This window comes from Ornithodoros turicata, unplaced genomic scaffold (assembly GCF_037126465.1).
Source record: "Ornithodoros turicata isolate Travis unplaced genomic scaffold, ASM3712646v1 ctg00000961.1, whole genome shotgun sequence".
NCBI lineage: Eukaryota > Metazoa > Arthropoda > Arachnida > Ixodida > Argasidae > Ornithodoros > Ornithodoros turicata.
The window spans coordinates 170565-184013 of record NW_026999429.1 but is presented as its reverse complement, the minus strand read 5'-3'; the positions used below and the strand labels follow the sequence as shown (position 1 = coordinate 184013).

The window sequence follows — 13449 nt, the reverse complement described above, 5'->3', positions numbered from 1 at the left end:
GGGTACCCAAGCTTGCAGCCAGCGATGATGGAATGATTATTTTATTTTATTTTATTTTGAGTCATTATCGGCTCACCTATTTAGTGAAGACCTATGAACACGGTTTGGTTTGGTTTAAAAATGATTAGAGCTACAGTGTGTAGCGAATGATGTTCACATTTACGCGTCTCTATAATGATCGCTGCGTAGAAGCACGGCACCGTTTTCTTCGTAGCGAACATGCATTCCTTTCTTTCTTTATTGGTTCGCGCCGGCCGAGTGACGATATCCTATTACATCCGGAACGAGGACCGATTGTCTTGCGTAAGCATACATGTCTGTGCCGTCTTTTGGCGATGGCAGGATAATTATTGACCTGAGGAATAATATGGATTTATGTGGTTGTGAAAATAGACTTTGTGTTTGTGAGTGTGAAAATGTTAGTGTGTGTGTGTGTGTGTGCGCGCGCGCACGCGCTGGGACCCCACTTGACAGGTAAGTGTTTGCCTTTTCGTGTGACACGAGTGATACATTTATGTACTATTGCGTGAAATAGTGGTTTTAAAAAATAAGGGCAGTCGCGTTTGCATTGCTATCTGTAGGATAGGACGAGCGTTTTTAATGGAATTGCCTCGCGAACCTGGTGAAGTCTTTGTTTTGGGCAGGGTATTTTATGAGTGCCCGACGCCGGTCCTGCTGTTGTTTGTTTGTTTGTTTGTTAGTATGTATCTGTCACGTTCGTAGCGCTGTTCAAGCGCTATCCGCCTAGCGATAAGCGGCGATTCTCCGATTATTCCTGAGCGGTACGACTTAAGCCTTTTCCCTGCTCACTTAAGGAAATTTGTGTATCCCTGTCCTGTGACACAAATGCGTGTAATTTTTCGCGGTTCTTTTCTTCTTTCACTGCTTTTACTCATAATGTTGGTGAGGGGGGGGAAAAGTCAGCATCCAGGTAGAGCAGGAGAAAGCCGCTCGGCAGAGGAGAGTTCATCAGAAAGGGATTTGTTTGTTTGTTTTTTGTTATATGTTGATGAGTGTCAGTATTCACTAGAGGTGTACGAATATTCGAAATTTCGGATATCGTTGGAATATTGTTGATATTCGAACCCTATTCGTATTCGAAAATTTGATAATCGAGAACTTCGAATATTCGAAAATTTCGAATAATAGAGCACAAGCGCCAGCATTCCCGCTAAAATGAACAGAATTCCAGGTATTGTGATTAATTTTGCGAAAATTCCACGTTTGGCACGTCCTTAGCGCGATTTCCAATTGGAATCTGACTTCATGTGCATCCAGCAAAACCGCAAGTTGGCTTCACAGCATGCTTCCGCGCATTGCATGCAGCCAACTTTAAGGCACAACGTCTGGTAGGCTACCTAGCCGATTTGATTTTTTTTGTGTGCTTTCGTTATTTTTTAAAGATAATACAGACTCGAAGAAGTGTTTGTTTGTTTGTTAGTATGTGCCTGTCACGTTCGTAGCGCTGTTCAAGCTTTATTTGCTTTGCAAAAATTCAGACTTTATGGTATTAAGCTGTTCGAGTAGAAGTGACTTTCCCTGCTCGCTTAAGATAAATTGTGTATCCCTGTCCTGTGCTTTCTTCACGAAGGGACAATGCAAATGAGTATTTAGCATTATGCAATAATTATCTGATAGCAGAAATGGGTGTCTTTGTCACAGTTTATTAGCGTGTGTGTCGATATTTTATTTTATTTTTCTCTCTTATAGCTATGCGAGCAAAAGTGCGTGTAATTTTTTTCTGCTCTTTTCTTATTTTCTCTACTTTTATGTAGAAGAAAGCCTCCTGCGTAAAAGCTGAATAGTGTTCTATCAGTGGAAGTGGGGTTGTTTGTTTGATTTTGTTGGGTGTTCGATATCTTGACGAAGTAAGCAGTGCTTAATTTTGCAGGTTTTTGAGCAGAAATGCTGGTATCTGAGCACGGAGTAGATATATTTCTCTGCTCCTTAAGAAAATTTGTACGTCGTTTTCCAAGCAGACCGCGTTTAGTTTACGCGAAATAGAAAAATGAAGTTGTGTATGCTCTATGATGATCCGCCGCAGGCTTAGCCCTTTTCCCCGATGAGCAGTGTTTTGTATGCGATGTCGCATGTCTGGACTTGTTCAGTAGTGTTGCAATTTTTACCCTTTAATATCTTGTTGGTGTCGTCTTGTGTTAGACGTTGAGCTTCGTAGCGACGTGCGGTAACGCTACGATTATTCCTGAGCGCACCGTGTGTTTAATGCGTTGTACTCTGTGCGTGCGTGCGTGTGCTTTTTTTCCCCTGATTTGTGACGTCATCGTGGCATGTCTGGACTTGTTTAGCAGTGTTGCAGTTCTTCCCGCCGCTAGTATGTTGTTGGTGTCATGTTGTGCTAGCCGCGTGGCGATGTGAGGTGACCTGAGGTCTTAAGCCTTTTCCCTGCTCACCTAAGGAAATTTGTGTATCCCTGTCCTGTGCTTTCTTTACGCAAGGGTAATGCGGCTGTGTATGTGGCACTATCAGATACCAGACATGAGTGTCTTTTTCTCAGTTTATTGGCGTGCGCTACGGTTTCTTGCAGTTACAGCTATTGGAGCGCAAATGCGTGTAATTTTTCGCTGCTCTTTTCTTATTTTCTCTACTTTTTATGTAGAACAAAGCCTCCTGCGTAAAAGCTGAATAGTGTTGTACCAGTTGAAGTGGGGTTGTTTGTTTGATTTTGTTCGATATCTTGACGAAGTAAGCAGTGCTTAATTTTGCAGATTTTTGAGCAGAAATGCTGGTATCTGAGCACGGAGTAGATATATTTCTCTGCTCCTTAAGAAAATCTGTACGTCGTTTTCCAAGCAGACCGCGTTTAGTTTACGCGAAATAGAAAAATGAAGTTGTGTATGCTCTATGATGATCCGCCGCGGGCTTAGGCCTTTTCCCCGATGAGCAGTGTTTTGTATGCGATGTCGCATGTCTGGACTTGTTCAGTAGTGTTGCAATTTTTATCCTTTAATATCTTGTTGCTGCCGTCTTGTGTTAGACGTTGAGCTTCGTAGCAATGTGCGGTAACGCTACGATTATTCCTGAGCGCTCCGTGTGTTTAATGCGTTGTCCTCTGTGCGTGCATGCGTGTGCTTTTTTTCCCCTGATTTGTGACGTCATCGTGGCATGTCTGGACTTGTTTAGCAGTGTTGCAGTTCTTCCCGCCGCTAGTATGTTGTTGGTGTCATGTTGTGTTAGCCGCGTGGCGATGTGTGGTGACCTGAGGTCTTAAGCCTTTTCCCTGCTCACCTAAGGATATTTGTGTATCCCTGTCCTGTGCTTTCTTTACGCAAGGGCAATGCGTCTGTGTATGTGGCACTATCAGATACCAGACATGAGTGTCTTTTTCTTGGTTTATTGGCATATGCTTCAGGTTTTTCAAGTCAAGCAAAAGTGCACGCAATTTTTTGCTGCTCTTTTCTTATTTTCTCTACTTTTTATGTAGAAGAAAGCCTCCTGCGTAAAAGCTAAATAGTGTTCTACCAGTGGAAGTGGGGTTGTTTGTTTGATTTTGTTGGGTGTTCGATATGTTGAGGAAGTCAGCTGTTAAAGGTATCCGTGAAGAAATGCTTGCATCTGAGCGCAGGATAGGAATTCCTGAAGCACGGCACCCTCAGTGTAAATTAATTATTTTGGATATGAGTCTGCTTCCCTGCATGACAAGGCTGAAATGGGAAGAGAGAAAAAATTGGAGCGCTTCATTAGTAGCGATCCAAGTAATAGGGCAATTATAGTTTCCATAGAAAGTAGAATTTTAATGGGCTCCTAAAATTATAGTTTAGTCGTAGTTTTTCTAAACTGCAATGCAATAATCATTAATATAGTATAGGAATGCTATCGTGTTCCCGTAAAGGCGTTCTGTCTTGTGCTTTGGAATGCGCGAATAGAACTTTGCTCCCAGGCTTTTCCCGCCTTTATGCTCGCAATGCGCGAATGGAACTTTGCCCACTCGGCTTCCGCGCCTTTTTTGCTCGCAGGTGTAGCCTCAGACAACGAATGTGTGAGCATAGAAAGGGTCATGTATTACATAAGCCTGGAGGTGATGTTGAGTGGTTTCACTTATTATTTTAAAAGAGCAGTGGTAGTTTACTGTAATTCTAATGACCATGATGAGCCTTTGGGGTGAAAATCGTTAATATGTAGGGTGCTTTTTTGTTGAATTTTAATGAGAGAATGAATGTCATTAAGAGTAGGACAAAGGAAATAATCTTGCGATTCAATAAATAATAGGAGTCTTTGCCGGTGTCTTCTTCTTCTTCAGACAGGATGTGATGACGTCACACAGTCTGTAGCAATGCATTGACCGTTACTGGAAAAAAGTGTGGCAATAGAAAAATAGTGTGTATTGTCCTGGGCAGATTTATGATGAGCACTGTTTTTGAATAAGAGGAGTGCGTGTGCTTAGAAATAGTTTGATGCTGGTTTCCTTCTTTGTTTCTTTTCGCTTTTTCCCCCCTTGTCTGACAAACATGTGCTGACATGCCTGGGCTTGTTCTGACATGCTTTCCTTCTACATGTAGTTTTTTTCTTTTTGTACAAGGCATATTCTTGACGATAGTGCTGCCTTGAATGGGAGTAGAGCTATTCTTAATAATTTTGCGATTCATTTAGTTCAGAGAGTAACCGCGAGGGGGACAGGTGTGTGACTTTATGTCTTGCTGAACCATTTTTTTTTTCCTGTACAGTAAGACTTTGGGAATGAAATGCTACAATCTCCTCTTGTCTATGGTGTTTTTCTGCAATAGTTCCCTACGCAATCATTATAGTAGAATAAAGGAAATAATCTAGGGATAGTGATTCAATAAATAACAGGTGCCCTGTCTAGAGCGTACGCGTCCTTGAGCCACGCAGGTGCATGATGACGTCATACTGTGGCTTCATTGTAGATTGACCAAAGGAGCATTAGTGGAAAAAAACAGGGTAGCCCTGAGACAATAGGATGACGTCACGACCAATGAGAACGGCCAGCAGGGGGCGCAAGGATTCACTTCTCTCTTGGACACTGACGGGTCTCGACACGCAAATTCTGCTCCTGGCGTTGGCCGTCAGTGGAAGAGCGTAGCTTCGGTGGGGTTCTGTCTGCCTCTGATGGGGTGCGGATGTGTGGTTCGTCACTGGTGAATGGTGTTCGACGATGCAGGTGGATTTTGTGACGAGCGGATTTACAATGAGGGAATGCTGTGAACGGGAAAAATGATGGTGAGTGCCTTTTTCACTCTGTTCAAGTGTTTGTTTTCCTCTGTTGCCCAGCAGTCGTACGATTTGTCCTGACGTGTCCTGACATGCCCCGATATGCATGCTTTCCTTTGTTGACGCTTAGTATTTTTTTCTCTTTTGACAAGGAACATTGTTGTCTTGACGATAGTGCTGCCCTGAGTTCTGCGCGCGTTGATTTGTTGAGTGCCTAGTCCTCTTATTAGCCGTTGTTGGAGTTACATGTTAGGATGTTTTGTTCTTTTGCAAGTCTCATTTAGTAAGACTTTGGAATTCCTTCGATCAGCTTTCATGCATGGTGCTCTTCTGCAATAGTTTCCTATGCAATCGTTATAGAAGAATAAAGGAAATAATCTTGGGATAGTGATTCAATAAATAATAGGTCCCCTGTCTAGAGCGCACGCGTCCTTGAGCCACGCAGGTGCATGATGACGTCATACCATGGCTTCACTGCAGATTGACCAAAGGAGCATTAGTGGAAAAAACAGTGTAGCCCTGAGACAATAGGATGATGTCTGGACCAATGAGAACTGCCAGCAGGGGGCGCAGGAATGCTCTTCTCACTTAGCCTCACGACCAATGAGAACTGCCAGCAGGGGGCGCAGGAATGCTCTTCTCTCTTAGCCTCTCGCAGGTGGCGGTAGGAGCGCACAGAGGGCGCTACGAGCGCGCGCATGCGTAGCACCCGTAGAGTGGCGCTTACGTCAGTCCACCTCTGGCTCTCGTTGGGAGAAGACGTGCGGTCGTTCGCTCCGTCGTCACTTGATCCCTGGCTGTCGACGAGAGCAGTCGCATCGGTCTGCGCTCCTACTGTGGTGAGGTGATTTGTTGTGTAACTAATGCTTTCGCCAACTTTGTTCCCGCTTTGTTTGCGATTTTCGTGCCCGTGCACGTCGGGTGCTGGTTGCTGTTGTCCGGGCATTCCCGCCATTTTCTATCATCTTCTGCCTTGGGAACGGGAGTAGCGCTGGCGTGATTCTTAATAATTTTGTTGTGAGATTAGTTGAGAAAGTAACCGCTAGGGGATGCAGCTGCGGGGCTTTATACAGCAGAAAAACCATTACGAGTCAGTTCTCTGCCTGCCTCTCGGATGGAGCAGTCGCATCGTTCTGCGCTCCTGTTGTGGTGGGATCATTTGTTGTGTAACTAATTGTTTTTTCTTGTTAGCTATTGATGGTTTGCATACTCTTGCTTTCCCAGCCTCTGTATTACGAGTGTTTTTCTCCTTGCATGTCCAGAGCTGTCCTAACCTGCCCAGACATGCCATGATGACGTCACAGCTGACGTCACAGGATGTGCGGAACTGGTGCTGCGATGCTTTGCAACCTGCCTCAGTGCTCCGTCGCCCAGCGGCCTTTCCGGGCCGCTTTCTTCAAGATGATGTCGTTGATCTTCAACTAAACTCCTTCTCTCCACTCTATCTCTATCTTTTATTTTATTTTCTACCTGTTTTTTTTTATTTTTTATCAGCTCAAGTAGCCGGAAACTCACATCTTCGTCTGGACGTGTCTTAGATGATCCCCAATTAGTGTAATGACTCTCTGGTGGGTCCTGATTAATGTGGGGGGTCCCAATTAGCTCTAATTGCTAATTAATGGCGTCCAGGCGAAGATGTGACTTGCCGGCTTCTTGAGCTGATACATTACTACTAGTGTCTGTCCAAAGGGGACTACCTCCATAGGTAGCTCCCCTGCTTGATGACAATACACACACGTTTCACGTTTCGTTTCGTTCATTGTTTTTTGCGATGCCATATTCCACTTTTACTGTGGAGTAGGGCGGCGCAAATGTTTGGGCTCCCAGCAGTTGACTGGGCCACCGTAAGGTACCTGGAGCCGTTGCCGGTCGCACGCGCAGAGCGGAAGCAACTAGCATTGCTGATTTCGGAAATTAACTTCCAAATTTGGATTCGCCCGTGCCGGCTGTCCTTTGGTGGCCCTGATGTTGGGAGCATGGCTATTTTTCAGGCAGTGAGAGCCGGGCTGCGTGCGCATATCATCCGTGAGCAGTCATTATTTGGGTCTGGGGAGTGCTGTCGCCGCTGGCTTACAGCGACTCGGCTCTTTGATCATGATCAAGGTGAGTGGCATATCAAGTTCTAATAAGCCCACTAGGACTGCACTGCTCCCCCGTAGCGACTCTTCCGGAGTTTCAGGATTGTTCGCAGGGTATGGCACGTACAAAAAGCAATCTTCCTTTGAACGTTGTTATCTGGTATGTAAGATAGAGTTTGTGTAAAAGAGGCTACCTCCTTGATGACAATACACACGATTTCGTCATAGTAGGGGGCGAGAAGGTGCCTCGGGGAGCGCCTACTATAGATGATGGTCGCTCTTTCCCGAGCGACGCATCTCTTTCGAGTGACGACGAAGCGTGGGGTGAAAATGATGGTCACATGGAGGAAGAGGCGTCAGCTGTTGTCTCAGAGGAAGCAACATGCGTGTAATGGCAGTTTTTGTGAGGGCGTTATTTCAAACTATGCCACTTTCTGTGGCTACGCTGAATTGTAGGGGTTTTTTTTCGCTCTACAAAGCAACTTTCAGTATTACAGTGGGCCTCTAGTCATTCCATTGATATTCTTTTGCTGCAAGAAACTCATTTTCTTTCAGCAAAGGGTGTCGAGAACTTAGAGGCGAACCATCAAGTTAGGGTAGGAAGGGAGTTGCCTCAGGACAGAAGCCGCCGATATTTCGAACAGAGACTGTTTTTCTTCTCTTTCAGTCTCTGTTCGAAATATCGGCGGCTTCTGTCCTGAGGCAACTCCCTTCCTACATCTCTACCGGTTCGCTGGATTTCTACCCATCTACATCATGTTAGGGTGTTTTTTAGTCATGGCTCACCTCGTCGGTCAGGAGTTGGCATTATAATTTTTCCATCTTGTCGCGGCGTGGTAAAGTGGTTGATCGCGATTGGGATGGTCGTGTTATTTCGGCTGAGTTGGACCTAGCGGGCACAGTTCTCAGAATTGTGAACCTGTACACTCTGGTCCGCCCGGGTGACCGTACGGAATTTTTTAGGGGACTCGATTATTTCATGGTGGGTAACCCAAACTTTGTGATTGCGGGGGACTTTAATTGCACTATTGACGGTCATGGGAGTGGAAGCAGGCCTGTAAACCAGGGCCTGTTGCAATTCGTTGGCGGCCTAGGACTAATAGTTGCATTTTCACACATAAATCCTGGAGTTTACCAGTACGCGTGGCGCAATGCTCACGGTGCACATAGCCGACTTCATCGTTAGTACGTTTCTCCTTGTTTGGGTAGCCATGTTTTGAGATGTGATGTGCTTCCCTCTGGAGATTTTTCTGACCATGAGGGTGTGCGTCTCTCGCTCACTGGGTTGCGAGGTTCTCGCTCCGGATCCGGCTGTTGGAGGCTTTGTGTCGAGCTACTGCGAGACACAGAAATCCGTAACGACGTCAAAGCGTACCTTGTCAATCGCTGTGCTAACATGTTAGTTTCACCGGAATGGTGGGAAGAGACCAAATTAGGAGCCGCGAGTCTTTTTCGTCAGTGGAGAGGTTGGCGTGCAAGGGAGAGCCGGGGGGAGCCTATTTTGCGCCATCCTTGGCCGCGAGGCCCAGGCAATCATCAAGTCATACAGGACGTGCTAGGGAGGCTAGCCTCTCCGAGATTACGTTTCTCGGACCAGTTTACGGCAGCACAGACTCTCCAGCGCTGGTCGCGAGAAGCATATTGCTCTCGCCTTTTGCTTGGCCGTTACCTCCCTCGACCTCCCAGTGTGACCGAGCAACTTGTTGCAACCGCCGGTTCGGTTTAGGAACACCCTGATGGAGTTCGATCACTCCTCCGTGATCATTTTATGGCGCATTTTGAGTCAGTACAGCCTGCCGACGTCGAGGGTGGAGCGTTTTTGCCGGACGCACGACGTGTCGAGCTCAGTGCAGCTCCATTCTCTGAGGACGAATATACTGCTGCCGTGAAAGCTCTTCAAACAGGTAAGTCTCCCGGTTCTGATGGCCTCAAAGCTGAATTTTACCAATGCTTCTGGTCCACTCTGCGGACGTCTTTGACAGTTCTGTTGTATCAGTGCTTGGCACGACGTCTCCTCTGTCCGTCCATGCGGGAGAGCATTGTCACCTTGTTGTGCAAGGATGCTTCCCAAAAAGAAGATCCAAATGCCTATCGTCCTGTTTCACTGCCTAATACTCACTACAAAATTTTGTCAAAAGCGATTTTGCAATTCATCTCTCCAGTTCTTGGTACAGTTACTCCTCCTCTCCAGGCCTGTGCTGTCTCTGAGCAGTCCATCACGCTTCACGCGCAGGCTTTAAGAGACGCCTTGTATTGAGCACATAGTCGGCGGCGACCTTGTGTTTTAGTGTCGTTTGACCAAAGGAAGGCTTTTGATCGTGTGCTTCATGAATACATGTATCGTGTGTTGGAGGCGAGATCATATCGTGGTTTCGAGCACTGTATGCTCGTGCATCAGCTTTTATTGTTGTCAATCGGGATACCTCTGCTAGCTTCCCCATAAAGGTGGGTGTCCGATAGGGCTGCCCCTTGTCACCGGCACTGTATGCCCTAGTGTTTAGCCCGCTTTTAGAGTCTCTCGCACCCTCGGTTGCATCCTGGATGATCAATGGAGATAAAAGCGGACTACTTTTCGTCAACCTCAACCCGTCGTGCTCCGCACCCTTTCGCATTCCTATGGAGAATACCGTGCGCGTTCTTGGGTATGATTTCCTGCCTTCAGTAGTATCTCATAGCTCCTGGGCACGTGCCCTTATGCGCAGTATTCCTCTCCTGCGGGGCTGAAAAGAGCTCGTACTCCCGATTACATGCAGACCGCGTCTTGCTCAGTCTTGGTTCCTGAGGAAATATTGCTATTTAGCCAATATTTCCATCCCTCCGCGAACTACTCTCCAGGCCCAGCGACACATGCAGCGATTCAGTTTGTCTGGGGGGGGGGGGGGGGAGTTCTGTAGAATGGATATCAAGACGTCGTATTATCAGCCTCGCGTAGACGGCGGCCTATTGGTCATGAGTAAAATCTTGCAGCCAAAGAGAGGACGGAGACACAACGGTAGAAACACACAACAGCGGAACTGCAGACTCTCAACTAAAGGATTTATTGACAATACGTCAGTTAAAAGGCGCAAGAAAGTAGGACACAGATAGTGAGGATAAACATGTTCCAACAAAAGTTTGTCTCCTGCAAGATAGTCAATCTTGACTGGTAAGAGGGACAAAGAAGTTTGACTAACACACTTATTTCCCAGTGAGGAGAGTAGGGAGGCCTCCACAATCTCTCGAACATTCTTTTCTTTGAAGCGAGCACAAATGGTTGTAGCTTCGAACAGTGGTTTACATTTGCAAGTGCGACAGTGCACCGCAAGGTGCCCGGAAGGGGTGGAGGCATCAACCTTGCATCTGTGTTCTAGAAGCCGAGTATTAACACAACGGCCACTTTGGCCAACGTACGCTCTCCCGCATGTGAGGGGAATTTTGTATACAACATGCTGCATACATGGGACCAAGTTCTGTCTATATTTGATTTTACAACCAGCCTTAGAGGGGTTATTGATTTTTCTGCACAAATACCTAAGCTTAACACGTGCAGAAAGGACGACCGGAACGCTATACCTACTTGCTACATGTTTAAGGTTGTGCGATATGGTATGCAAGTACGGGATATTCACAGGTCTTCCATTAGGTCGCTCTCTGCTATGCTTTTCGGTCCCTTTTACTTTCCGTAGCAGGCTCTCGGCTATGCTGGACAGCAAACACACAGGGTAACCTCCTTCTACCAACTGTTTTATCTGGGCATGATATCTCACATGGGGCTCCGCTAACAAAGTGGAAAAAGTGCGCTTCCCGGAACACGCAAAGGGCAACAACAAGTTGCCAGATGAGAGCCGGGTGATCTGTCGGAACCTAACACCATGTCTCAAAACTAAAAATTAATTTTCTCTAGGTTTCGCATCAAGTAGAGCCAAAATATTTTGCAGCAATGTAAAGTAAGACAAGGAGAGTTCAGTAACATAACGTTGGTAGGATTCTGGAGACACGAGATTTAGTCCGAAGTGGCACTTCAGGGCCATTCATTAAATTTCAGAAGAAGTGAAAATCTAAGGACGCTAACCGAATGAGTATGGAAGTTGCGGAAAGGGTTCTAGTTTCGAGCCAGCAGAGTGTACGGTCGAGCGTTGTGGTACCGAAAACTATCCGTTCAGCGCATGTTTGAACACCAGACACGCAATCTATCTCGCCGACCCTGGTCGTAGCGGGATGTAGTTACATGATGGCGCCACGCGCCGCTCCGTATCAGAGCTTTTTATGAGGAGAGTTCGGCCATTCTGAGTTATTTGGCCGCCCGGAGATGGGGAGCCGTCATCGCCCATCCCACTTGATCGCGATAGAAGGCGCGCCGCGGTGGCTCGGGGGATTTCAAGGCTGTACCACTGCTCCAAAATGGTGGAATGGGAGATTTCAAGATGATAGCTCTGATCCAAATGATGGCCTTGGCACCGCGCATTGGGTGACGTCAAATGGTGCGTTTTGAGACGGGTTCCTCCCAATGACCAAATTCTCCTAATAAACGGCTCTCCTCAGTATCACGTTCCGGTCTCGCGGCACGCGCCATCAGGTGTTACTTTTCAGCCGACGCTGGTAACATTAAACAGCTCGACGCTCAACAGACAGCTCGATGCTAAACTTTGCGTTATTCCGTACCGCGCGTTAAATGCATGACTTTGCAGTGACTTGTTACGAGCTCTCACAGGATGACCAGTTGTGTCGTTTCTTTGAAATCCAAGCCAACCATCACGCGAGGTTTGCACCGCGCCAACCCGGTACGGAACGATATGTTCAGTTCAGCATCGGGTTCATGGTGCATGGCGATAAAATATTTGTGTTACACGAATCAGCACTGTGCATGAAATGCGATTGAATTTCTTTAATGCACTTTTTGAGGGATGGGTGTGGCCGCGTTGAATCCCGCTTGTTGCAGGAACAAAAGGGTCCCCTCCCCGCCGTTTGTATCTTTATCCTTCCGTCTCGGCTAAGAAGAAAGGTTTCGGTGGCCGTCTTTGGGTGAATAGTTATATCTAGCAGATTGGATGCTGTTTACGGTAACTATTCAGGCAACGTGATAAGCGGCTATCAATGGCATACAGACGTAGACAAATGGACTGAGCACAGCAGGATCGAGTGGAAGACAGAGGTGTTGCAATGCGTCATGGGCAGACTCGAGGGTAGCTCGCCAACAACCCTGTTTAAAGCCTGCCGGAAACCACGGGGAATACCTATGACAACACTTGGACTCGAACCCACCACTTCCCAAGTACGTGGGATTCCGCCCATCAAGTCCCACTGGGGGTGAAGCTCGACCAGCCTTCTACCTTAACCACTGCTCCGAGAGACACAGGCACAAGTCAATGAACACATCCTTCACTCGTCCACAAACGTGAAGTTTCTTTCCCGTCAAAAGAACCGCTGTCTGTCTTCGAGGCTGCCGACCAGAAAACAACTCCCCCCCCTCGCGCTTGGCGCCTTATCTACTTTAGCCGATATGCGCGCCCAGCGCCCCCTCTTTTTGTCTCCCACAAGTCTTGAGCACGAGCTTGGATACGATACCACCAGCGAGACCATGCTGTTAGCAAGGCGGCCATGCCGTTGGTTGCTCAGTGTCTGCAGGACGCGTCTCACGTCATATGGTCCGCGGCGTCTGCCAGCATGGACAGGCGCAGGCGTTGAACTGCGAAACATTCACGTAAGTCTAGAGTTCAGAGATGTGCCGAAAATCATCAACTTTAACGGCGTGCCCCTGATAATGCCAGGAAGAGGCGCGTGTCAAATCGCGCCTCCATTACATTCTGCGGGATGTTCAGAAATGCGCATCAATGAATACCGCGAGTTTAACAAGAAACGAACACGTTCGCAGGCGAATCCCGTTGTTCTGCACGAGGCCCATGCCTACATATGATCTCTTTTGCCTCTACGCCGCACGCAAATCACGCACGATCACGGGCCAAGGACCGGAGGGCGGTGGAATGGAGAGTTTCAGGTTTACTATAGACCCCGTGATTTTGGGAAGAGGGCCCAAAATTCCCATGGTTGGGAGAAGCCAAAGTGCTCTCTCAGGTGTCAGCATGCGAATATAAGTCCATCAACCCTGTTCCTGAATCGACCAAATTGCCAGCATAGTCGAGGCTTTGTCGATAGATGCGGCGAAACAAGACGACATCGCATGAAACTGTTCACGGGTTCGAGGATG

The 13449-nt window shown here is 47.1% G+C and overlaps 1 long non-coding RNA gene across 1 annotated transcript; it reads left to right on the top strand.

The window, feature by feature from the left end:
• Window positions 1–1162: 1162 nt before the first annotated feature.
• On the top strand, window positions 1163–6626 carry LOC135375984 (uncharacterized). The gene is made up of 2 exons (XR_010417466.1): window positions 1163–5196; window positions 6450–6626. It is a non-coding gene; the product is annotated as an uncharacterized LOC135375984 (long non-coding RNA).
• Window positions 6627–13449: the final 6823 nt, after the last annotated feature.